General features: G+C 49.8%; 2 long non-coding RNA genes across 2 annotated transcripts; one reads left to right on the top strand and one right to left on the bottom strand.

Moving 5' to 3' along the window:
- Positions 1-719: 719 nt before the first annotated feature.
- Positions 720-2,494, top strand: LOC122485810. Its single transcript, XR_006297956.1, has 2 exons — positions 720-835; positions 1,000-2,494. It is a non-coding gene; the product is annotated as an uncharacterized LOC122485810 (long non-coding RNA).
- An 11,339-nt stretch (positions 2,495-13,833) lies between these two features.
- LOC122484754 lies at positions 13,834-15,430 on the bottom strand. Its single transcript, XR_006297694.1, has 3 exons — positions 14,698-15,430; positions 14,226-14,304; positions 13,834-14,029 (listed from the first exon to the last, which is right to left on the bottom strand). It is a non-coding gene; the product is annotated as an uncharacterized LOC122484754 (long non-coding RNA).
- Between the last annotated feature and the right edge of the window lie 10,212 nt (positions 15,431-25,642).

Genomic DNA, 25,642 nt, shown 5'->3' with positions numbered 1-25,642 from the left:
CCCAAAAAAAAAACCGAGGAGGAGGGTGCACTGTCCTTGCTCATCAGAAGGGGAAAATGAAGTCCAGAAAGTTTCCATAACTTGCTTGAGATTCTAAAGCTCGGGGAAATCCAGCGTTCACAGCCAGCCCACCTGGCAGGTGGGCATCACACTTCTCCGCCAACCATATTCCGCTGCCAGTTAACTTCGCTATTCATTCCGTCCCCACAGCACTTGACACACAGGTGTCAGTTCTCACCACCCAGTCGCTTTTCTCCCGTTAGATGAGGAAACTGACGCTCAGGCAGTTGAAGCACCTCGCTAAGGGCCATACGGCGGGTCAGTGGCAGGCTAGCCAGGGATCCAAGACCCACGGGTATACTGTCATCACTTCCCCCCCAGGTTTCAGTGATGCGGTCCAAGGCGCACTCTCTGCGACAGATCCTCCCGGTGGCGGGTCCCGGACGCGCGGGTCTCACCTGAGGCTCCTCGGGGTCCCGCGGGGGCCGGACGCCGCCCCCTGGCGGCAGGTGGGCGCCGGCGCGGCGCATGCTAATGAGCCCGCGGCGCGGTGCGCTGATTGGCCGGCGCGCGTTCCAGCCGCTTTCCCGGGGCGGGAGCCGAGGCCGAGGAGAGGGGCGCCGCCGGCAGCAGCCGCCCCCGGCCCGCGCTCCGGGCCGCCCTCCTCCCCCCGAACGCCGCGGCGGGTGCGGGGCGCGCGGACGCCTGCGCCGGGGGCTCCTCCCCCACCCCCTGCGGGCCGCCGGTGTTCCGGTTCCGAATCCCCCCGGGGGCCAGGATGACGATCCGACACCAAGGCCAACAGCACAGGCCGAGGATGGCATTTCTCCAGAAGGTGAGCGCGGTCCGGTGCCCTGGGCCCCGGGAGGTGCGCAGGCTCCCAACTCTGGGAAGTGAGCGCGGGGATGCTGGGGAGGCTCGGAGCGTGTGGCCGGGAGCGGAGGGCACGCCTGCGGTCTTAGATGACTGGGATGTATTGTAATGACATTATCTGTTTAGGTGTCCCAGCCGCCCCCTGGGCCTGAAGCATCAGCCCTGCTTGGGCAGAATGTTGGAGGGTGGGGTGCTTCCTACCCGCCCAGGAAAAGCTGTGCTGAAGAGTGTTCTTTCTACACCTTTTCTCCCAGCGGTTCCCGGCAGCTCGGGTGATCCACGGGGTAACCTGCCGGCGAATACCCCCTGTCTTGATGTCCTTCCTTTCCTTGCTCACTTCCCCAGCCACCTAGGGCAGCTTCCCCGACGCTGCGAGACAGGTTCCATTATTGTCCTCATTTTGCAGGTAAGGACAGGGGCGGGTAAGGACCAAGACTGAAGAACTGGGGTGATTCAGCGACACAGTGACACAGTGAAGCTGGTCTCGCTACAACAGTAGAAGCATAAAGCACAGTCCGCAGTGGGTCCTAGCTCCCAAATCTGTGTGAGGAGTAGGGGCAGGAACCCCGAGGGCAGAGCCTTGAGGCTGAGATTGAAGGGGCTTCTGCTGTGGTGGGGGCGGCGTGTGCCAGGGCAGAGGCGTGCGCCAGCCTGGTGAGTACGGGTCAGAAAGATCTCCTGTGCCTTTCAGAGGTGGTCTGATTTCCTCCCAAAAGAAGCCACTGAGGAATTTGGAGCAGGTGAGTGATGCGGTCAGATTCAAGCTCAAAATCAAGTTCAAAAGACCATTCCGATGCGAACGAGAGGAAGGTTGGGATGTCGTCTTCTCCCTGAGCTGAGAGACTTCACACTCGAGTCCTCCTGTGTTCACTGCAGCTGTCACCTAGGAAGTGACAGGCTTATCAAGGACTGGGAGAAAGGGACGGGTCAGAAGGTCCCTTCTTTCTCCTGGGGCGGCTTGGCCTCCGGCTCAGGCCCAGTGCCACTCTTGGGTAGACAGGCCCACCGGCCACACGGCTGCCACCTCTGATTTCTGTTGCCAGGCCTGGTGACTGGCACCCCACCAGGGAGGGGTCCGGGCTTGCTTAAGATGTGGCAAGAAGCGGTGGAAAGTCTACTACTATCCAAGAGGTTTGCCCCAGGGGGGAGTTGGCTGATGACACACAGCGGACACGAGAGCGTGGCTGGGCCGCCTTCCGTGTCCCACACACAGGGCGCTGCTCCCGTTCCAGCCTATCTCTGTGTCCGGGCAACTCTGACCAGCTAGGGGGTGAGGCGGACAAAACGTTCCTTCGGGCCTCTAAAATGTTTTTCTTTAAGACTTAGGGAGATCGTTGGGCCTGGTTGAGCACTGCAAGGGGTAGGAATCTTCAGAAGGCTCGGGCGGATTCGGAATTGCTTATGTCAGGGGCGCCTGGGTGGCTCAGTCCGTGAAGTGTGCAAGTCTTGACTCTTGATGTTGGCTCAGGTCATGATCGCACGGTTCGGGCGCTGTGCTGACCGTGCGGAGCCTGCTTGGGATTCTCTCTCTGCCTCTTCTCAGCTCGCTCACGTGAGTGTGTGCGCTCGTGCGCGCGTGCTCTCTCTCTCAAAATAAGTAAATAAACCTAAACAAATAGAATTGCTTGTGTCATTTATACATTCATCCATGTCACAAACATGTGCTGAGCATCTGTTGTGTTTCAGACATCGTTAGATGCTGGGATAGCAGACAGTCGAGGCATGGTCCCTATCTGCAAGCAGCTTTTAGTCTAGAAGCCACATACGCCAATCACAGGTGCCACGACAGACACCTGCAGGGTAGAGGAAGTGCGTAAGTTCCAGCATCCGCTTTATCCTTGCTCAAGGTCACACGGGTGGAATCTCAGGAAAGGACTTTGGAAGACTGCGCGGTGGGTGGGCTGGATCTTGAAGGATGGGAAGGTGTTGTTGAGGCAGCTGGGGTGTTGGCGGAGTAGGAGAACTTGCATTGAGCTGCAGATCTGGTGCGTGTCCCTTGCTGACCAGAGCCAGGTGGTGAGGGCCAATAGTCAGTCCTATTTCTGAAGGGAGGTTCTGGAATACTTGAGAGAAGTTCTCGGTAGTTGTTGAGAATGTAACAAAAACAAGGACTTTCTGAGGCCGGACACAGCTAACAAGGCATGTGGGACGTGGGCATTTGGACTGCGACTGGCAGCCGCGTAGCTGGGACAAGAGTCTCCCTACTAGGGAAGAGAGTGCAGTGGCTTGGGATCCGATTCCACCTTTGAACAACAAAGGATATGATGCGGGTGTTCCCCAGGGAGCCCTCTCTGGCGGACAGGAACACTCTGCTCCCACAAATCTTAAGGACAGTGACAGCCACTTCATGTGAGAAGAAGCCAGAAGCATGGGTGGATAGAAGAATGAGGCTATTGCTTTTCGATGCCTTGTAGGGATGGTCTGGATTCTTTGAAATGCTTGATGTCATACTTCAGTCAGCTGGACTCTGAGAGGGGCAAAATGCTAGGCCTGTTGTGGGGTCAGATAGGCCCAGGATGATCTCTTTGTTGTTTGTGGCCTCAGGAATTAGTTGTGGAGAGAAGTCAGGATTCTAGAGAGCCAGGGAACTGTGGTCTGGTCAACTGTGTGTGTGTGTGTGTGTGTGTGTGTGTGTGTGTGTGTGTGTTGGGGGTGACAGTGTGGGGAAGGGATAGGGGGTCTTCAATGTGTCTAATGAAAAAAGATAGCTCCGGAGGGCTGCACCCAGAACACGAAGATGAGGGGGGCCCAGAGATGCCCCAGCAACACCCCTTCTAGAGGGTTTTAAGAATCAACATGGACTGTCTCTTGTTGGTGTGCAGTGTTCATTTAAGACAGGGAGACGGCCAGGCTCCCCTCTCTGAGACCTTAGGAGTCAGTCCTACGTTTTGCACTTCATTCTTTTTCAGGGAACCCCTTCAGCGAACTTACATGGGAAAAGGTCAGAGGAAAATTATTCTGTACCCTAATGGGAAGTCTTAGCCCGTCCAGGCTGGTATCGCAAAATACCACAGAGGGGCTGGCTTACAAACAACAGAAATTGATTGCTGACGGTTCTGGAGGCTGGGAGTCTGAGATGCCAGCATGGCCGGGGCTGGTGAGAGCCCTCTTCCCAGCCACAGACTTCGTGCCGTGTCCTCGCAGGGCCGGAGGGGCCGGGAAGCTCTCTGGGGTCTCTGTGGTCAGGGTGGGAATCTCATTGACGGAGACTTTCAGGAGTAAAACTAACGAATCACCGAGGTAGTACTTAGTACAAGTTTATTGCGCCTGCACCAGAAAGACAGTTTGCAAACTGGGAGCCCTCAAACCGAAGCATGAGAGGGAGGCTCAGGCGTGCATTGTTATAAAGCAGCTTAGACAGCGTGGAGGCAGTGACTGCTTATTCTTTACAGTGATGGGTTATAATACTAGAAGTTTCTTAAGTGACAAGGAAATGGGCAGTGCTTACCTCACATTATCCTGGGGAAACAGGTCACATGTTGCTTATAATTTCCAGAGGCAGAAGCAAGAAATGACCCAGGTCAAGCTAGCCTTGCAAAATAAGCTAAATCAGGCTTTATTGTATGACTAAACTGGGTTTTTTTTTTGTTGTTGTTTTTTGTTTTTTTTCCTGCTTGGGGAATTTTCAAGGGTGGTCTTGATGTGGTTTTTATTTTAACAGTTTCAACTTACAGGGGCACCTGGGGGGCTCAGGCAGTGAAGCGTCCGACTTCGGCTTGGGCCATGATCTCATGGTGTGTGGGTTTGAGCCCCGCGTCGGGCTCTGTGCTGACAGCTCGGAGCCTGGAGCCTGCTTCGGATTCCATGTCTCCCTCTCTCTCTGCCCCTCTCCCCTTCATGCTCTCTCTCTCAAAAATAATCACTAAAGGGGCGCCTGGGTGGCTCAGTCGGTTGGGCGGCCGACTTCAGCTCAGGTCACGATCTCGCGGTCCGTGAGTTCGAGCCCCGCGTCGGGCTCTGGGCTGATGGCTCAGAGCCTGGAGCCTGCTTCCGATTCTGTGTCTCCCTCTCTCTCTGCCCCTCCCCCATTCATGCTCTGTCTCTCTCTGTCTCAAAAATAAATAAAACGTTAAAAAAAAAAATTAAAAAAAAATCGGGGCGCCTGGGTGGCGCAGTCGGTTGAGCATCCGACTTCAGCCAGGTCACGATCTCGCGGTCCGTGAGTTCGAGCCCCGCGTCAGGCTCTGGGCTGATGGCTCAGAGCCTGGAGCCTGTTTCTGATTCTGTGTCTCCCTCTCTCTCTGCCCCTCCCCCATTCATGCTCTGTCTCTCTTTGTCCCAAAAATAAATAAATGTTGAAAAAAAAAATTAAAAAAAAAAATTAAAAAAAATAATCACTAAAAAATGTTTTTAACAGTTTCAACTTATAAATTTTGGGGAGACACAGATATTCAGACCACAGCAACTCCCTAAAAGTATACATGGCACACACACGTTCCCCTCTCCCCAGCAGAACCTCCCACTGTACGAAGTGGGACCTTCCTGCTGGCAAGAAATTTGCCTCTTTTTCTTGGGTTTTTAAAAATCATTCTTCTTGATCCCTTTTGAAGGTGAGTTTCAAACTCTTCATAGATTTTTTTTTTTAAACACAAAGGGAAATAAAGGAGCCTGCTTATATTTTTATCAGAGAGGTTTATAACTTATTTTAATGTTTGCTTATTTATTTTGAGAGAGGGGGAGGGAGGAGAGAGAGAGAGAGAGAGAGAGAGAGAGAGAGAATCCCAAGCAGGCTCCGCACTATCAGCACAGAGCCCAATTAAGGGCTCCAACTCTTGAACCGGGAGATCATGACCTGAACTGAAATCAAGAGTTGGATGCTTAAGGGACTAAGCCACTAAGCCACCCAGGCGCCCCTTTATCGGAGAAGTTTAAATTTGTAATTGGTCAAGTGGATGAAACCCCTCCATCCAGTGCTTAGCACCACTAAGATGAGGGTTGTTCATCCAGTGAAATACAGTGTTTTCAGTAAGTTATACTCTGAAAAGTTAAGAGTGAAAAGAGGAAGTCTTAAGCTGTCATTAGCAACGAATGCTAGTTTAACAGTGTGTGTGTGTGTGTGTGTGTGTGTGTGTGTGTGTTGGGGCGGAAGGGACCTCTGGCTGCGTCTTCAAGGAGCGACCCCCGCAGCCCATGGCCCCTTGGTCCCGGTGTCCAGGAGAAGCGGCCTCCTCCAGCCCTTCCAAAACCCTGCTGGGCTCACCCCTTCGCTCCCCTGCTGCTGTGGGTGCCTGGCCGACCCAGTGACCCAGTGCTGCCACTGTTCCAGAGCAATCTGTGAGCCAAGGAAGTGTCCGTGCCGATGAAGCGTGCAGTCAGTCTTGCACGAGGAGCCCTGCGTGCCGCCTGGGCCCCAGCCGTCCTCGCAGGCTGGCTGAGTGGCGGGCACTGTGTCTGGAACGGTTTCGACTGGCCGTGCACCTGATCCCTGCCGTTGCGCGGGATGGTGATTTGACTTCAAGTACTGGTTTAGCGACAGAATGAACTAGGAATCCCAGCCCCACCGCATTGACTTAGGACACTGTCCCACACTCTTTTCGTCTCCAGGAAGGTGGGGCCTCCCAGCGTCAGGAGCAGGCTGGCTTCCAATTCAGGGCTCCCCTGCACGATTCTTTTCCTCCAATGCAGTCGGGTCGGTGTGCACCTCTTCCCTCTCTACCTGGCCACATCACAGGTTCCCTTCAAAGTCCACTTCCTCCAGGAAGCATTCCCGGATCATCCTATGTCTGCTCCCCTTGACATCCTGTGCAGCTTGGGTCTGACCCACGTGGGGACAGGCGCGCTTTATCCTGTGCTTTGTGTTGATCTCTGTCTGCATGCTGACATGCAGCTCCCGGAGGACAAAGATTACGTTGTTTATTTGTAGCAGTCGTAGAGTCAGATCCATAAAGAAGCAATCAATTAAATGTCTCTCTGGATTAGGTCGTCTAGCTAAGTTTTATTGACTGGTCCCTAAAGGGCATATTGTGACCATAACTTCCATCACTGTCACCCCCACCCCAGCTGCTACGGTTTCTTTATTGCCTTAGAGAGTATCTGTTTCACATTCAGTCTTTTCATTTGCTTTTCACGACTACCCTTTTTAAACAGGTGGGGACAGGTATTACATTTTTTTCCTCGGTGGAAAATAGTGCGGTTCAGAGAGGTTAAATTCCTGGCCCAGGGTCACACAGCTGACAGTGAGACCAGGCAGGGAAGACCAGGGACAGGCACGTACAGGACTTTGTGAACTGAGGGCTCATGCGGTGTGGCACAGAGTTGGGATGAATCGCAGGAAAGCAGCTACTGCGGGATTGAAACCATTGAATAAAGAGGGAGCAGTGAGTGGCAGTGGAGAGCCAGCTGGCGGGGCCCAGGGTGTATGGGGAGGGTGAGGAGGGCCGTGTTAACGGTAAGGAGAGACCTTTGGTCTCGCTGCAGGTATCCGCACAAACGCTGTTATTTGCTCCCTCGGTCCCTCTGCCTTGCCTCGCCCTCCCCCTGGGAAGCGTCCTCACGTCCCCCCCCCCGCCCTCCCCCCCCCCAGGCTTGAGGCTGCATTTCCAGTTGTCTCCTGGACGCTTCTGTGTGTATGTTCCAGCAACACTGCACAAAACGAGGTCTGTCTTTGCCCAAACGGACTGCTGCTTTTGGGGATCCCGTTTTGGACACTGATACCCCCATCTGCTTGGCAGGGAGGCTGGAAACCCTGGAATCCTGTTCTCTTTCCCTCACTGAGTCGGACCCAGTCTCCAAGGGCAAGGTCCACACCTGCAGATCCTCCAGTCTCCATTCTGTCGTGTCCTCACTGCTTCCGTCCTGACCTCGGCCTGCACCTGCTCGCCGGGCCCCCACCTCTGCGCGCCCCGCCCCCGCCCCTGTTTCGTTACTGTATGTAAAACAAGGCAAACGTTGATGTTCCTCTGTGAGAGCTTCCACTTGTCTGTTGTTGTGGGCTGAATTGAGTCCCCCTGGCCCAGATTCACATGTTGAAGTCCTAACCACAATGACAGAATGTGACCGTATTCACAGGTTATCTTCGTCTGCTCAGGCTGCTGAAATAAAATCCCACAGACTGGGTGGTTTAAACAGCAGAGATTTATTGTCTCACAGTTCTTGAGGCTGGAGACCAAGGTGCTGGCAAAGTGGGTTTCATTCTGACGCATCTCTCCTTGGCTCTTTCGCAGCCGCCTCCTGGCTGTGTCCTCAGGAGACCCCTCTGTGCAGGCCCAGAGAGAGAGCGGGAGAGCTGACTCCCAGGTCTCTCTTTTTTTTTTTTTTATTAAAAAAATATTTTTAAATGTTTATTTACTTTTGGGAGAGAGGCAGAGTGAAGGCAGGGGAGGGGCAGAGAGAGAGGGAGACAGAATCCAAAGCAGGCCCCAGGCTGAGCTGGCAGCACAGATCCCGACACGGGACTCGAACTCACAAACTGTGAGATCGTGACCTGAGCCGAGATCAAGAGTCGGATGCTTAACCGACTGAGCCACCTAGGCACCCACTCCAGATCTCTTAAGCACTAATCCTATTTGATCAAGGTCCCATCCTTATGATCTCATTTACCCTTAATTACTTCCTGAAAGGTCCCCTCTCTGAATACAGTCATACTGGGGATTATAGCTTCAATATATGAATGGGGAGGGGGGCATCACAAACATTTAGTTCAGAGACTAAACCTTTAAAGAGATGATGAAGTTGAAATGAGGCTATTAGGGTGGGGTGTAATCCAATTTGACTGCTGTCCCTGCAAGAAGAGATCAAGACACAGAGAGAGAGAGAGAGAGAGAGAGAGAGAGAGAGAGATTGAGAGAGAGAGACATCAGGGGACACTATGCAGAAGGACCACCATCTGCAAGCCAAGGACAGAGGCTTGAGAAGAAACCCACCTGCTGGCACCCTGATCTCGGACTTTCCAGCCTCCAGAACTGTGAGAAAATAAGTATCTGTTGTGTAAGCCACCCAATCTCTGGCATTTTGTAACGGCGGCCCTGGCAGGCTTCCACACTTATGAAATGACATTCGTGGTCTTTTGGGTCCTGAATTCATTTACTCTTCCCTACGCATACCGTGCACTTTTATCCTCTCGCGCCTTTGTACATGTTCCCTCCTCAGGCTGGAATGCCCCTGTTCTCGTCTCTGTGGCGAGGCAATAGATTCTTACCGAACAGTCCATGTGCTTTCTCAGTTAGAACCAATGAAGTGATGATGTGCGTGGCTTCCGGGCTGAAAGCGTTGACAGGCAGGTGTGTGTTCTCCACATTTTTGTCTCTTTCCCTGCATCGGGATCAGGAAAGCAGGTGTTTGGAATGCACGACCATGAGTTGGGGGTGGGAGCAGCCTGGATCTCTGAGTCGTGACCCTGAGGGAATGCCCTAGATATTTGTTCACTTGAATTAACATTTGGTTAAGAGAAAGAAATCTTGGTTGGGTTAAACTTTCGATTCCACGGCATAGTCCAGTCTGTCTTGACCAATACACTCTCATTTTCTGCCAAAACCTGCATCTTTTAAGTCCTAGCTTAAATGTTCCCTTTTTCTTTGAAAGCCTTCCAGAACCAACTCACGCCCAGTCAGAATTAATCACTTTCCTTTGTACTTTGACGTCTATCTGACAGTGCTTAGTGTTCCGGTTGGTTTATGTACATGTAGAGATAGGGACACAGAAGGATTAAGAGTGTGAATTCTGGGGGCACCTGGGTGGCTCGGTCAGTGAGCGTCTGACTTTGGCTCAGGTCGTGGTCTCACGGTTCATGAGTTCAAGCCCCGCGTCGGGCTCTGCACTGTCAGCTCAGAGCCTGGAGCCCGCTTCGGATTCTGTGATTCCCCTCTCTCTCTGCCCCTCCCCTGCTTGTATTCTGTCTCTCTCTGTCTCTCAAAAATGAATAAACATTAAAAAAAAAAAGAGTGTGAATGGTGGAACCAGACTAACTGGGTTCACATCTCAGCCCTGCCCGGCCATTTATCAGCAGAGGGACCTTTGATGAGTGACTTACTCCTCCAGGACCTCGGTTCATATTCGTCCCTCTGGTACCTACTGGAGTACCTGCTACAATAATTAATCATCCAATAGTATCTGCTTGCCAGCTTCCTTCTGTTCTGTCTTGCAGATTGAGGAATCGGCCAAAGACACACGGAACCAGAGATGGGGACCAGAGTGTAAAGCCAGAGGATCCTGTGATCACAGGATCAGGGGCCCTAGCGACACAACAGGTAGTATAGCCTATGGCTCAGGCCGGGACTACAAGAGACTACGGTTTTCAACTAATTCATTCACACTGAAGGGACAGAACTCAGAGGGAGGGAGGAAGGAAAGAGCTCACTTAAAAAACTTAAAAAAAAAAAAATTTTTTTTTAACGTTTATTTATTTTTGAGACAGAGAGAGACAGAGCATGAACGGGGGAGGGGCAGAGAGAGAGGGAGACACAGAATCGGACAGCAGGCTCCAGGCTCCGAGCCATCAGCCCAGAGCCCGATGTGGGGCTCGAACTCATGGACCGCAAGATCGTGACCTGAGCTGAAGTCGGACGCGTAACCGACTGAGCCACCCAGGTGCCCCTTAAAAAACTTTTAAAAATGTTTATTTATTTTGAAAGAGCATGACAGAGAGAGCAGAGGAGGGACAGAGAGAGAGAGAGAGAGAGAGAGAGAGAGAGAGGAGAGAGAGAAAGGGAATCCTAAGCAGGCTCTGTGCTATATCTCACGAACTGTGAGATGATGACCTGAGCCGAAATCAAGAGTCGGATGCTTAACTGGCTGAAACACCCAGGCGACCCTCAGTGTCACTTTTTCAAATCACCTTCTCTGATGCCATCATTTTATGTGTCTATCATGAGACATGTTGGGGCTCCTGGGTGGTTCAGTCAGTTGAGCGTCCGACTCTTGGTTTTGGCTCATGTCATGACCTCACACTTTGTGAGATCGAGCCCCACGTTGGGCTCTGTGCTGACAGTGTAGATCCTGCTTGGGATTCTCTCTCTCCCTGCCTCTGCTTCTCCCCGGCTTGTGTGCTCGCTCACTCTCTCTCAAAATAAATAAATAAATAAATAAATAAATAAATAAATAAATAAAATTTCTCTCTCTTTTTTTAAGTGTATTTATTTGGAGGGAGAGAGAGTGTGGAGGAGGAGCAGAGAGAGAAAGGGAGAGAGAGAACCCCAAGCAGGCTCCGAGCTGTCAGTGCAGAGTCCGACGAGGGGTTCGAACTCACGAACTGGAAGATCATAACCTGACATGAAACCAAGAGTCAGATGCTTAACTGACTGAGCTACCCAGGTGCCCCGACAAATAAACATTAAAAAAAAAAAGACACGCATATCTGGGAGATATTGTAGGCTTGGTTCCTGACCACTGAGATAAAGCAAACATTGCAATAAAGCAGGTCAAATGAATTTTTGGTTTCCTAGTGCGTGTAAAAGTTATGTTTACTCTCTACTGTGGTCTATTAAATGTGCGATAACATTACGCCTGAAAATACAATGTACATACCTTAATTAAAAATACTTTACTTTAAAAAAGATTTTCTTGCCACAACATGCTGTCATCTGAGCTTGTGACGAGTGGTAATCATGACCGCGGATCACTGCAACAAATAGAATAATGAAGCTTGAAATACTGTGAGAATTATTACACAATGTGCTGCAAAGACACGAAGTGAGCAAATGCTGTTGGAAAAATGGTGCCCATAGGCTTGCTCGACCCGGGATTGCCAAAAACCTTCAGTTTGTAAAAAACATAGTATCTGTGCCCTGCAGTAAACTGAAGCACAATAAAACGAGGTACGTCTGCGATGTTATGGATTTTTTTCTACTGTGATGAATTACCTTGACTGACTTTTTAGAATATTGAAATATTGAGTCACCCTCGCATTCCTGGATAAACCCTAGTTGGATGCCTGATTTTACTGGCTAATATTTTATTTAAGATTCTGCATCTACATTCATGAATGAGGGTTTTGTTTTGTTTTGTTTCGTTTCCTGACACCAATCATTTCCCCAGGCTTCTGACACCAAGTGGGTGTCCAACAATTCCATTCAGTTCCGACATTACCTGGAGTTAGCGTCAGACTCCACACGTTTAAAGCTTCAGTCCCACAAGACCGTCCCCACTTTAGATGCCAGACAAAATCCCAGATCACCAGTGCTCCCGGTGACTGGCTATAAATCCGTAGCACCCCCTGGCCCCGGCTCTGATAATTCACTAGACCGACTCACAGGACTCACACAAGCATGTTGCTTACTGTTACCGGTTGACTTTAATGGGTCCGATTTAGGAACAGCCAAATGGCAGAGATGCACCGGGACCCAGGACAGGAGGGTGGGTGCACTTGGAACTTCCAAGCTTTCTCAGGGCAAGGCACCTGCCCGGAACCTGGCTGTGCTCACCAACCCTGATGCCTTCTGAACCCATCGTGTAGGGGTTCTATGGATGTTTCGCTATGTAGGCATGACTGATGAGATCAGTGGACGTTAGTAATTAACTCCAGGCCCTCTCGCCTCCTTAGAGGTCAGGGGAAAGGGCTGAAACATCCAGCCCTACGGGCAAGCCTTGGTCTTTCTGGGTATCAGCCCTAAGGGCCTCCAGCCACCAGCCATCTCTGCAGCATCCAAAAGACACTCTTATCACTCCTAAAACTCCAAGGGTTTAGGAACTGTGTGGCAGGAGCCTGGACAAAGCCAGACCTTGACTAATTTCTGAAGGCGGTGAGTTGTAGGGCAAGTTCTGAGGGAGTCAGATCAGAGAGACCAGCATTCTCAGTCCAGCCTGGCAGAGACCTTTTCAGCCTCTCTTTCTCCCCCTCTAGGGACTGTTCACCTTGCTCTGGCTTGGTGGTCCCAGCCCTCTGCGTCCCCTTTCCCCAACTCTCCACGTGCTCACACCTCCTGCCTCTTACCCGCTATCCCGAACCTCCCCCAGAGCTTCCACAACAATGCCGGCTCCCTGCACTGGGTGGGTGACGTCCCCACAGGGGTCTGGCATCCTCTGGCAGAATCACCAGGAGCTGTGGTGGTGTGAGCGCCTCCTATCTGTCCCTTTCGCGTAAATGTCTGGGCTCCGCCTTTCGTGACACAGCTCTTGGAGTCTGCTCAAAGTCTCACAGGTGGTTGGCACCCCCTGGTATCAGCATTTTCTAGAGCACTGACAGGAGATCTCTTTCCTGGTGGTCTTTTCTTGGCTGCGTTTCGGGGTCTTTCATTATTACTTCGTCCCAGATGGGTGCTGCTGAGCTCAAACTCCGAGAGCTAGCTCTCCAAATTCTTGGGAGGTTCCTCTTTAGGGCCCCTCTTCAAGCACAATAAATTAGTCCCAATGTAGATAAATGACAGCTGTTGTTGGGAGCACGTATAAAATATACGTAAAGTGGGGCGCCTGGGTGCTCAGTCGGTTGGGCATCCGACTTCGGCTCAGGTCACGATCTCGCAGTCTGTGAGTTCGAGCCCCATGTCAGGCTCTGTGCTGACGGCTCGGAGCCCGGAGCCTGTGTCGGATTCTGTGTCTCCTTCTCTCTCTGCCCCTCCCCCACTTGTGCTGTGTCTCTATCAAAAATAAATAAATGCAAAAAAATATATATATATATATTTGTGAAGTCAGTCACTACCAGAATTTATAATTAGACATGGAGAAAATATCTAAGAACTATCTAAATAATGATAGCTATACTATCTCAACAGTGGGCAAATGCAATTTTGACTATGTGTCCTATGGAACAGACGGGTCCTCTTTGATTAGAAAATCATGTGCCGTTAGTCTTAACATCAAGTACAGTGTCAAAGAGGAAAGGAGCTCATTACATAGATTCATACAGGTTTCAGGGGCGCCTGGGTGGCTCAGTCACTTAAGCATCTGACTTTGGCTCAGATCATGATCTCATGGTTTGTGAGTCTGAGCCCCGCGTCGGGCTCTGCACTGTCGGCGTGGAGCCTGCTTGGGATTCTCTCTCTCCCTCTCTCTAGCCCTCCTCCCCCTCAAAATAAATAAATAGACTTAAAAAAAAACCAATTTAATACATGTTTCGGTTCTTGGATGGGTTAAGTGGGTGGTGGAGGAAGTCATCAAGAGGACACTGATTACCAGGTGACCCTCAGGCTGGACTGGAGAATCAGAGGCTTCTCATCCTCTTCCATCCTTGGCGTGTCTACTCTGCCTGCTGTTCCCGTGCTAGGATCCATTTTCAAGAAATAGCCTGGAGAGAGCAACGTGTGTTGAGGTCATCTGGACAGTACCCATGACTGACCCTGTCCAGGCTTCTACGTAAACTCTTAAGATTCTGGTGGGTGTGTGCGATTTACGACTTACGGCTACCCGTGACAAGCCTTGCTTATTAAACCCCCTACCTACCAATCTGGGGGTGTTTACCCTTTTCCTCGGTCTCTACTCACCCTCTGTGTATGGAGAACAATTTCAGATTTCACCCGCAAAGCTCCCAAGGTTTCAAACCAACAACGGGGCCAATAGATACTTAAATTTCAGAAAGAGAGCAAATATATAGAATGAAATCGGTCATCAACAGAAAGGACAAAGAGACCATCTAGAAAGCCCCCAAATCCAAATTTGGTGACCTGGGTGCACTTGCAGGGAGGCACAGCTGGTGACACGCTGGAAACAGAAAAACTTAAACCAAGTTCACCGTGTTGGATTGTAGCTTGAGAAAGAATGTGGTGGGGAGAGCATCTCTGAAAGTGATGTTCAAAAAGGCAAAATGATTTGTCTTGCCTCTAGCACCGTGGGACACAGTGCCTTTTATTCATGAAAACATTTAGTCAATCCAACAGGTATTATCTGTAGAATTGAAAACGCCTGGGTATCATTCTCTCGGTTAATTCCATGCTATCTGTGTTCAATACGACCTACCATAGCGTAAGAATCTGGTCTCCCACGCAGACCTTCCTTCATGAAGGAACACCTTGTTGGCAAATAAAATTATCCAGATGGCTGAAAATTAAGTTTTTCACTAGAAAGTAGTTAATTCACATTCTAGGTTTATACATCAATCCCTTTTGAGTTTGGTTAGCATTACTGTGTCCTCTGGAGCCTACTCACCTCTGGGCAAACTAACGAAACCAGGTTTCTGGCTCTACGCAACGGAACAAGGGCCCTCCGACATATTCTTACCTCATCTTTAGGGAGGTTTTGCTTGAAGCTGCAAATTTAGTAACATACTAGGAAGTCACTTCAAAGCTCTCCAGGACAGAGGTTTGTGTCAGACATGTGAAACCACCTCATTAAGAGCTGCTGGTTGGGGCACCTAGGGGGGTTCAATTGGTTAAGCGTCTGACTTTGGCTCAGGTCATGATCTCGTGGTTCGTGAGTTCAAGCCTGCATCCATCTCTCTGTTGTCAGCGCAGAGGCTGCTTTGGATCCTCTGTCTCCCTTCCTCTCTGCCCTTCCCCGCTCTCTCAAAAATAAATAAACATTAAAAAAAGAATATAGTAGATCTTTCTAGGAGTCTGTGAACAAATTTCCTAGGTTTGTCATTAAGAAGCCCTTAACTGTAGGGGTGCCTGGGTGGCTCGGTGGCTTTGGCTCAGGTCCTGATCTCTCGGTTTGTGAGTTCGAGCCCCGTGTCGGGCTCTGTGCTGACAGCTCAGAGCCTGGAACCTGCTTCAGATTCTGTGTCTCCCTTTTTCTGCCCCATCCCTGCTCACGCTGTCTCTCTCTGTCTCTCAAAAATAAATAAACATTAAAAAAAGTAACAAAAATAAAAGAAACCCTTAACTGTAGTATTTCCACTTGGAACAATTCATGTTCCCCCCCCCCCCCCAGTAATTTTTTCCACTGTTTTATAATTATACATTGAGGGCATTTGCTCAATAATATTGAGACATTATCTACTGTCCATGACGTACGTAGGAGGAAAGGCAAGGAGGGTTCGCTTCCTTTTCCAAACGTTACATGGCTTGTAGTACTTTGTTAACTTTGGACCATTTTCCTGAACACAACTATCCTTACTGAAATCCGGTCAGTTGCTTTTCAAAAAGGACTTCTGACATGTCTTTTGAGATGGGACAGTGTTGGCGCCCAGGTGAATGACTTCTCTGTCAGCATTTCCCAAAATGTGTTCTGGGAAAAACCGCACTGGAGAGATATTAATAGGGTGTTACTCAAACGTTTCTGTGGTCAAAATGCTTGAGAAACACCAGGCTAAACAGAGTGAGACAAGTTCCATTACTGCAGGGCTTCTCAGAACACTTTGGTGTTCTATTATTAGCTGTGCTAAGAGACCATAGTTCAAACCCAAAACTTATTTTTGTTCATTATGGTAAACACATTATGGTAAAAGCTTCGTATGAAATACTCCCTAATACAGTCTTGTAACACAGTGTCAGAGAAGGTAAATCCGGTTCACCAAAGAACCCTTGCTCCTGTACAATCACACACAGTAGAAGAGGGGACAGCAGACGTTGTCCTCACTTGAAAATCCCGAACAACTGAACAATCGAGTCGAAATGTGTAGGCAGTCAGAGCCTGTGGCAAGAACAGTCAAGAAGCCAGGCCAGTATTCTGCAGTTGGTTTGCAATGGCGAGCATCCCATTTACCCTTGGTAAGAGGACTTTCTTTATTCTAAGCCTTCACCCTCCTCTCCCACAGGCAAGGCATTGGGACTCCTTACACCTGGTACCTCCCGACCTCCTTCTAAATTACCTCTGCGCACTCCCCCCTTTACTCCATTCTTCCCCGGCCACAGTTCCTCATAGTTTGACCTGACATCTCTCTCCTGTATCCGGCCACAATAGATACTATGGCATATATTTTTGTTTCAGTTACTGGACTGTTTCTTACATCATTAAAAAAATACGTATGTATATTTATTTATTTATTTTTTGTTTTATTTTTATTTTTGGGACAGAGAGAGACAGAGCATGAACGGGGGAGGGGCAGAGAGAGAGGGAGACACAGAATCAGAAACAGGCTCCAGGCTCTGAGCCATCAGCCCAGAGCCCGACGCGGGGCTCGAACTCACGGACCGCGAGATCGTGACCTGGCTGAAGTCGGACGCTTAACCGACTGCGCCACCCAGGCGCCCCCAAAAATACGTATGTATATTTATTTTGAGAGAGAGGGAAGGAATCCCAAGCAGGCCCCAAGCTGCCAGCGCAGAGCCTGAGGAGAAGCTCCAACCCGCAGTGAGATCTTGGCCTGAGCCGAAATCAAGTCGGAGGCTGTAACCCACTGGGCCACCCAGATGCCCCTGGGCTGTTTTTAAAATGGGTACGTAGACCGTCCTCTCAGATCTATGGGAACGGACCCTAAACTACGCATTCTTAAGTGGGGGTACGGCCATTATTTTCTACACGCCAGTGGCCTCCGGAATTTATAAAAAGGAAACGAGTCCAAAGCGCTGGGGATTCAAGGAGTGAAGCCGGAGGCATCACTTCGGGGACAGGGGCCCCGGCTCCAGGGTGGCCCCTCCAGGCAACCTCCCTGACCGCCCCCCCGACTCCGCAGCGTGCGGGTCCCTCCGAGCGGGCGCCACGCCGGCTGGGACCGGCGCCCACCCCTGAGGCCCCTCGAGGGCTCCGGCCCGGCCCGCACCCAGGCCACAGGCCCCAGCCCACGCCCTCCAACCCGTCGCCCTCGGCCGGGCAGGGCAGAACCGGAAGTGGCCCCGAGCGGAAGTCCGCCTCCCGGAGTCGCGTTTCCCCTCTAGGAGTTTGGAGGTATCCTCGCCTCTATGGTCTGGGCCCTGGCGGCCGGGTGGTTGGGAGGAGAGGGCGCGCGGGGACCCTGGGGTGGAGAGCGGATCTGTGTCTTCAGGACACGCCACACGCGTGCCTCTGGCAGCACTGCTGGCAGAGAGCTGGGGGTTGCCCTCCTCATGATTTAGAAAAATGGAGATATAGGCTCACAAAGAGCCACCCCGCAATGTCTCAAGTTTTGTAGCTGCTTTTTTTTTTTTTTGAAAGAGAGAACTTTATTTTTTTTTTAATTTTTTTTTCAACGTTTATTTATTTTTGGAACAGAGAGAGACAGAGCATGAATGGGGGAGGGGCAGAGAGAGAGGGAAACACAGAATCGGAAACAGGCTCCAGGCTCTGAGCCATCCGCCCAGAGCCTGACGCGGGCTCGAACTCACGGACCGCGAGATCGTGACCTGGCTGAAGTCGGACGCTTAACCGACTGCGCCACCCAGGCGCCCCAAGAATCGCTCGTTCTACTGACTGAGCCAGCCAGGCGCCCCCGCTAGCTGTTTTTTATTAGTGTCTGCACGCATTTTTTTTTTTTTTTATTGGCACGAAGTCTAACTTTACTACAATAACACAACTGAAGTGACCATAAAGAAAAGAATTTTTAAAGGTGTACATTGGAAGCACCTTTTGAACTTGAACCCCAGGCTGCGGCTGGACCTGTTGCTTGTCTCTTCAGACCCAGACTTTTGGTCCCCAACGCTGCAGGGATGAATGGGCACACCTGTCCTTCCCCTCCCCCCAGGGCCCCAACTGGCTCATCCGTTGCTTCAGAGGCTAACCAACTTTTATATAGTCTCTTCTTTGGACTTTCCACTCTAAAAAGAGAAAGGGAAAACTATGCAACTAAAAATACAGAATCTAGTAAAATCAGAATTGTCTAGGTTTAAACCTAACAGCATCTCACACAGAGAAGAGTGTGGCAAAACTAGTTCATTCGGGGCAAACAATGTAAATACGCAATCCTGTTGAAAAACTGCTCGGCGTTCTCTATCAAGAGTCATTTAACGCGTTTTAGGTTCCGACCAATGAGATACCATCCGCGGAAAATTTATCCCAAGCACATAACTCAAGGGAAGAGAACAGCTGCAGTCCCGAAGCGATTCTGCAGCGGACAACTGTTGATTTTGCTTGCCCCACCACCAGCTTGCTTTTTTTTTTTTGTTTGTTTGTTTGTTTGTTTGTTTGTTTCTGATTTTAACGCTACGATTTTTCTGTGGGAAACCACCTAACTCGCACTCTGCTTCCGGGGCGGGCACATGACCCAGGTACGGCCAATCAGGAGGCCCCGGCATGGCCCGCAGGTAAGATGTCCAGTGAAAATGTGGCTGCCAGGTTCCCAGCCCCGGTTCTGCAACTTAGTAGGTGCGTGGACTTCAGCCCCTTACTTATCTTCGCTGAGTCTCAGTTTACTCATTCGTTGAACGGGGTTGTTAATAGACGTCTGCATTACAGGGTTGTGGTGGGGACTAATGAATGGAGCAACTATTCTCATGCTTATGTACTACCGTGATCATTTTCTACCTCCATGCCTCTGAGCAAGCTCTTACCACAGTTCCTTTTTTAATTTTCTTTTTGCCTTCCGCATACTGCAATATCATCTACTGCATGATCCCAGAATTATGTTAGGTCTTTCTTTCTCACTGGAAATACTCAAAGGGCAGGGCTGTATCTTATTCACCTTTGTATCACAGGCGCTTAAAGCAGTTCCCACCCTAGAAATGGTGGTCAATAAAGGCTTAGTCGGACAAAACTGAATATCCTCTACCACAGAGCAGAGAAAGTAGGAACAGTTAATGAAAATGTAATTAATCCTAGATGATGAAAAGAGAAGTGGAGAAAACCACATGAAGCTAGAAAAGTTTTCTCACAAAAAAATGACCTGAGGGCACCTGGGTGGCTCAGTCTCTTGATTTCGGCTCAGGTCACAGATCCCAGGGTCATGGAATCAAGCCCCACGTCGGGCTCGTGCTGAGTGTGGAGGCTTGGGATTCTCTCTCCCTCTCTCTCTGCCCCTTCCCCGCTTGTGCTCCCTGGCTCTCTCTCAAAAATAAATAAATAAACATTTCAAACAATTGGCCTGATTCTTTTTTTTTTTTTTTAATTTTTTTTTTCAACGTTTATTTATTTTTGGGACAGAGAGAGACAGAGCATGAGCAGGGAGGGGCAGAGAGAGAGGGAGACACAGAATCGGAAGAAGGCTCCAGGCTCCGAGCCATCAGCCCAGAGACTGACGCGGGGCTTGAACTCACGGCCCGTGAGATCGTGACCTGAGCTGAAGTCGGATGCTTAACCGACTGAGCCACCCAGGCGCCCCCAATTGGCCTGATTCTTGAGGATTACAGATTCCATTTTTTTCTTGGCCAGGGACTTCTCATATAGTGGGCTGATGAGTTCCAGCAATAGACTGGTACCTAAGGCAGCCTTTGTGAATTATTGCTTCCTTTTCCTGATTTAGAACTCAGCTCTTCCCTTGGGAACCGGCAGGAAAAATGACCGTTGCCTTCTGAGAGATCAAATCCACCCTCAGGATATCAGATGCGGCCTGGCAAAACCCATATTCACGTGCAAAATTCACACATACAATGCAAAGTAGAGAGGGAGCTTAAGTGGGGAAGGCTATATTAGGTGCAGGGAGGGGTTGGATCAGGCCAGCCAGGAAACCTTGCTAGTGGGTGATGCCTAACCTCTCATGGGGACACTGGGTGATTGACAGCAGCATCCGTTTCTCTGCCCTATGCCCTTGGAGCCATACCCAGTTGAGACTCCAAATTTCTTAGAGTTGGGAGAGATGGACAGGTTTATATAGTTTACCCCAGAGTGTAGCGTAGATCTCACCTTCAACATTTAGACCATGGCCACTTAAACTACGAACACTCCCCTGACCCCCGGTTCTCTGGTCCAGGAGACAACCCCTTTGGTTTATGGAACGTTCTAGTTGCTAGAAAGTTTCCCCACTCCGTCCTAATGTTGTTGAAAAGTGACCTCTGGGTACCTGAGCTGAAATATAACATGAAGACTGAGCTGGGGGATCAAGAGCAACAATAGTGTTACTACTTTGCCAGACAAAGGAACCTTGGTACCACCATTCGAGTTTCATTACCAAGTATATACACTGAGGTCGGCGGAACATCCATATTGACACCGAGTTCTTGGAAGAACGGATTCTACGGAAAAAACAAATGAAGGGGTGCAGGATCCTTTAAGGACGAGGAAGAGAAAAATTTGTTCAGTTTCAAGTCAAGGCTTGCTGAAACATTAGCGTGCCCATCTTAATTTCCATCCACCTCTACGCTTCTATAGCAGTTTCACTAATCGCTCTTTAGGTAACTATGTCCCAATTCAGGTTTTGCTAATCCTTAGCAATCTCTGCGGCTACACCACGGATCTAACAGAGAAGGACTTCCAACTCCCAGCTAGTATCTCTGGGGTCACTGATGTCACCTTAGTGGGAGAATTTATACCACAGACACTGGCAAGGGCACATATCAGATCTACCTCTCGCCCAAAGCAAAGTCAGCCCAACCCAGAAACTGCTACTTACAAGCCCCTGGCTGCCCTTATCCTTGGTGAAATTCATTGGTTAGGAGGGGCCGTAAGCTACATACCAATTATCTACAACCCAAAGTTGTGAGTGGAAAGCGTGGACACAGACTCAGTGGAAGGAGTGGGGGAGGGAGGAAGGTAGTCCATGGCGCCCCCAGATAGTGCAACTCGATCTGGGTTCTGAAGCTGGGGCCAACGGGGAGCATTTCATTTGCCAAATATACACACGAGGGGATTATCAGCAAAACAACCGGCAAGAAAAGACATAAAGGTGAAGAAGTCCACCATGTGCTGGAGAAAGAGCAAATCTTGGGCCCGGCTGGAGAAGGAGCCTCGTGTTGACGAGCAATGAAACCAAGGCTGAAAAATCAGATTGGGCTCGACCCCGAAAGAATGAACTTTATGAGGGAGGAAGATGGGAGCCACTGGAAACTGTTTGATAAAGCGAGGGGCATTCTAAATGTCTGTCTGAAAGCAATCCTTTGGGGGGAATTAATTCTCTGAGTTTGCACTTTTGAAAACTGAGGGGTAATTCACATACCCTACAGGTCTCCCTCGTAGTGTGCAGTGCTCAGTGGTTTTAGTGGTGGTAGTATATTCACAGGGTCATACAACCATCACCATTGTCCAGTTCCAGAACATTTTCATTACCCGAGAAGAAACTCTATACTTACTAGCAGCCACTCCCCACTCCCTCTTCTGAAGATTTGTACTTTTTACAAAACACCAAATCTCGGGGCGCCTGGGTGGCTCAGTTGGTTCATCGATCGACTTCAGCTCAGGTCATGATCTCACGGTTCGTGGGTTTGAGCCCCGCGTCGGGCTCTGTGCTGACAGCTCTGAGCCTGGAGCCTGTTTCGGATTCTGTCTCCATCTCTCCGCCCCTCTCCTGCTCAAGCTCTGTCTCTCTGACTCTAAAAAATAAATAAACATTAAACCAAATGAAAAAAACAAAACACCAGATCTTGTGTCTGTAAAGTGGCCCGAGGTCTGAACCCAGAAGGACTGGCTACCAAAGATAAACAGAAGAAGGGAAGCAGAATTGGCTTTTCCAAGGTTCAGGTGATGTATCCACACGTCTCTCTTGTCTCTTCTCTCTTGCTTTCTAACTAGGGGGAAAGAAAGAAAGAAAGGAAGGAAGGAAGAAAGAAAGAAGGAAAGAAAGAAAGAAAGAAAGAAAGAAAGAAAGAAAGAAAGAAAGAAAGAAAAAGAAAGAAGGAGAAAGAAAGAAAGAGAAAGAAAGAGAAAGAAAGAGAAAGAAAGAAAGAGAAAGAAAGAGAAAGAAAGAAAGAAGGAAAGAAAGAAAGAAAGAAAGAAAGAAAGAGAAAGAAAGAAAGAGAAAGAAAGAGAAAGAAAGAAAGAGAAAGAAAGAGAAAGAAAGAAAGAAAGAAAGAAAGAAGGAAAGAAAGAAAGGAAAAGAAAGAAAGGAAGAAAGAAAGAAAGAAAAAAGAGAAAGCATTATTGGATGCACACATGGAAGTAAAGAGACATGAGCAGGGGTGAAGTAGGTCTTCAAATGCAACTTCTGAAAAAAGTGTAAGCTATAGATGTTAAAAAATATTCTTGCAGCGGTTAATGTTTTTTATTTTCTTTGCATCTCCTTTATGGGTCATCGTTTTATGCCCTTTCAGACATGGTCATTTCTGGGGAAACCAAGGGAAAAGAAGAAGGGGCAGGGACTTCCAGAAAATCCCTTCCAGAAAAGCATTAAGAAAGACCTTTGCTCAGGGGGCCTGGGTGGCTCAGTCTGTTGAGCATAGGACTTCGGCTCAGGTCATGATCTCACGGTTCGTGAGTTTGAGCCCCGTGTGGGGCTCTGTCCTGACAGCTTGGAACCTGGAGCCTGCTTTGGATTTTGTGTCTCCCTCTCTCTCTGCTCTCCCCACACCCCCACTCTGTCTCTCTCAAAAGTAAATAAACCTTAAAAAAAAAAAAAAAAAAAAGGAAGAAAAACCTTGGCTCTCTGCTGCCCTCTGGGCTCTTCACAAAAGGCAACAATGGCTTCGGGAAGCAGGAAGATGGGCCTGGGACTCCACTGTGGTGCCTGAGCCACCCACACAAGCAGGGGGGCAGAGTCTGCGTGTCAGTAGAGGGCCCCAAGCCGGCGTGCATTTGTTTTTAGCATCCTCACAGGATAGGCATGGCATGTCTGACAAAAGAAGGGGACGTCAGGGGCGCCTGGGTGGCTCAGCGTCTGACTCTTGATGTCGTGACATGGAGCTGGGCAGAGGCTGCTTGGGACTCTCTCTCCCTCTCTCTCTGCCCCTCCCCCACACGCTCTCTCTCAAAATAAATAAATAAACTTAAAAAAAAAAGAAGGGGACTTCAGTGAGGCTCATACAGACTAGTACAACTGGGGTGCACCGAGTGGTACATTTTCCTGGGGTCTCTTCTCCTAAGGTGGGTCTTTCTTACCTGTCCCCCCCCCCCCCCCCCATCTTGATCACTTGCAGCAGGAAGGCTCGGGGTATGTAGGTAGATGGTTAGTACCCAGCACTTTTCGATGTCTGTCACGTGGAACCCCATTTTGGGGGCGGCTGGTTTAAGTTCAGAGGGGCCTCGCTTTTCAGGAAACACTAGATTGCACGCTCCTGCTTGTAGGCAGGTGGAGCTTTTTAGCTTTTTATTCCACTTAGAACACTGAAGTCATATGATGTGAAAATAGGAGAGGACTTTTGAGTTCATCAAGTCTGATACTCTCTTATTACGAATAAGAAACTAGTGACTCAGAGAGATCAGGTGACTTGATCCAACTAATCCATAGTGACAGTCAAGGGACCAGTGGTTGCCTAGGAACGGCAGGGGGAGGGATCACAAAGGAAACTTCTGGGGGTTACGGATATGTTCCCTATCTTGTTCATGGGTGTAGTCTCACATTTGACGTACGTATACGTACAACAAAACTTATCAAGTTGTATACCTTAAATGCGGTGTTTTTTGGTGGGTGTCAATTACACCTCAATAAAGCTGTTTTAAAAAAGTCACACATCCTGTGAGAAGGTGATCGAGGCCTAGGACACACATCTTGAGGCCTTCACACCCCTCCCCCCAGCCGCAGCGCTGTCTTAAAACCAAAGCCTACTTCGAGTTGTGAAAAATGCCTTTTCTCATAATGTCATTTTTAAAGACTCCAGAGTTCCAAATTGTCTGTGATGTGAAATAATAACACCCTTCACCACAAAGCAGCCGATGTCGTTCAACAGGTCCGGTGTGACCTAGTCCGTAAACAGACAGCACTGTACCCCACAGAGGGTGGGAGGAAGGTGGGGACAGAGCAAGACCTCATTTTGTTCTGTTTACCTATGATTATCTCTGGTGGTGCTTGTGGAGGGTATGACCTCTGGGATGCATGCCAAGGGTTTAATTTAGGGGGGAGAAAAGATAAGGATGGGGTTGTCCTAGGACTGTCCTTTGTGACGTAGTTGATGGCCTCTAATGGGCCAAGGTAATTTCTGAGCAATCCCTGGTTGAGGAAGAGGCGGGGAACCTTCTGGAAAAACTCCGAGTCCTCTTTTTCTTCCGCTCTTCCTGATCAAACAGCCAGGGCCACCAGGTGTGGCCAGCTTCCTGAGGTCTAGAATAGCTTCTTTGTGGAGAAGGAGACAGTAAGTGAGAAGGGAGTGGGTGCCTCACCCACACTTCCCTTTATTACTGACTGAGCCAGAGGGGACCAATGGTGCATGGAGAGATTCTGTCCGGCCGCCCTGCTGTGCTGACTGTGGAGCAGGGGGTGGGGGGAACAAGGCCCTCTGGTTTCCCTACCAGAATCGATTTTCATGAGCTATTGCCTCTCTCTCCAGCAGGTGCTAGGAAGAAGAAACATTCATCGAAGGTGTTCCTTCTCTATATGATCTTGGTAGAATTGCAAAGGCAATACGCACTCGTAACACATTCAAACAAGACAGAATTCTGTGAAATGCAGACAAGGGATGGAATACGGCAGCGGTCCAGGAAGTCAGATAAGCTCAGTGTGATTTCTGTCCGAGTCAGGGAGATGTCCGCGCAGGTAGGGGAGGCGCTGTTACCGAGCTGTTCAAAATGCCTGGCGACACAGGATCAACTCTGAGAAGGGCCCTCTGGGCTTCTGCGCCGTCGGACATTTAAGCCACCGTGCAGCTTCTTCATGGCTTACCTACCCCGCGTTCCTTCCCATCTCTGAATCCTTCACCTTCCTCTGTGTGGCTCTGTGCTCCAGGGGGCCGGCCCTAACAGGCTGCATCATTCAGGCTCCACTGCCCTCGGGCTTCTGGTCCCACTGAGCAGTGGGAGAGCCCAGGAGGAGAGTGAGTCAGACTACTTCTTCCCCTGGTGTCCTATCTAGCAATGGCTCTGTCCCTCCAAGAGGACAGCTCTGCCAGGTACCTCTCCACCAGGGCCCCGGTCCCCCAGCCCTTTATGTCTGGATGATAGCAGCGGTTTCCATGGTTGCCATTCTCTGGGCGCTTCGACATCCCTTAGAGGTTCCCTTAACCCAGCCCCACCTCTAAGAAGTCCCTTCAGGAAGTCTCTCTGCCTGGAAGTGGCTTAAGGCATCCATCATGTGGGAATGAGCTGTTTAAGATGC

Source organism: Prionailurus bengalensis, chromosome E1, assembly GCF_016509475.1.
Source record: "Prionailurus bengalensis isolate Pbe53 chromosome E1, Fcat_Pben_1.1_paternal_pri, whole genome shotgun sequence".
Classification (NCBI taxonomy): domain Eukaryota; kingdom Metazoa; phylum Chordata; class Mammalia; order Carnivora; family Felidae; genus Prionailurus; species Prionailurus bengalensis.
This window is presented reverse-complemented; position numbering and strand designations above follow the sequence as displayed.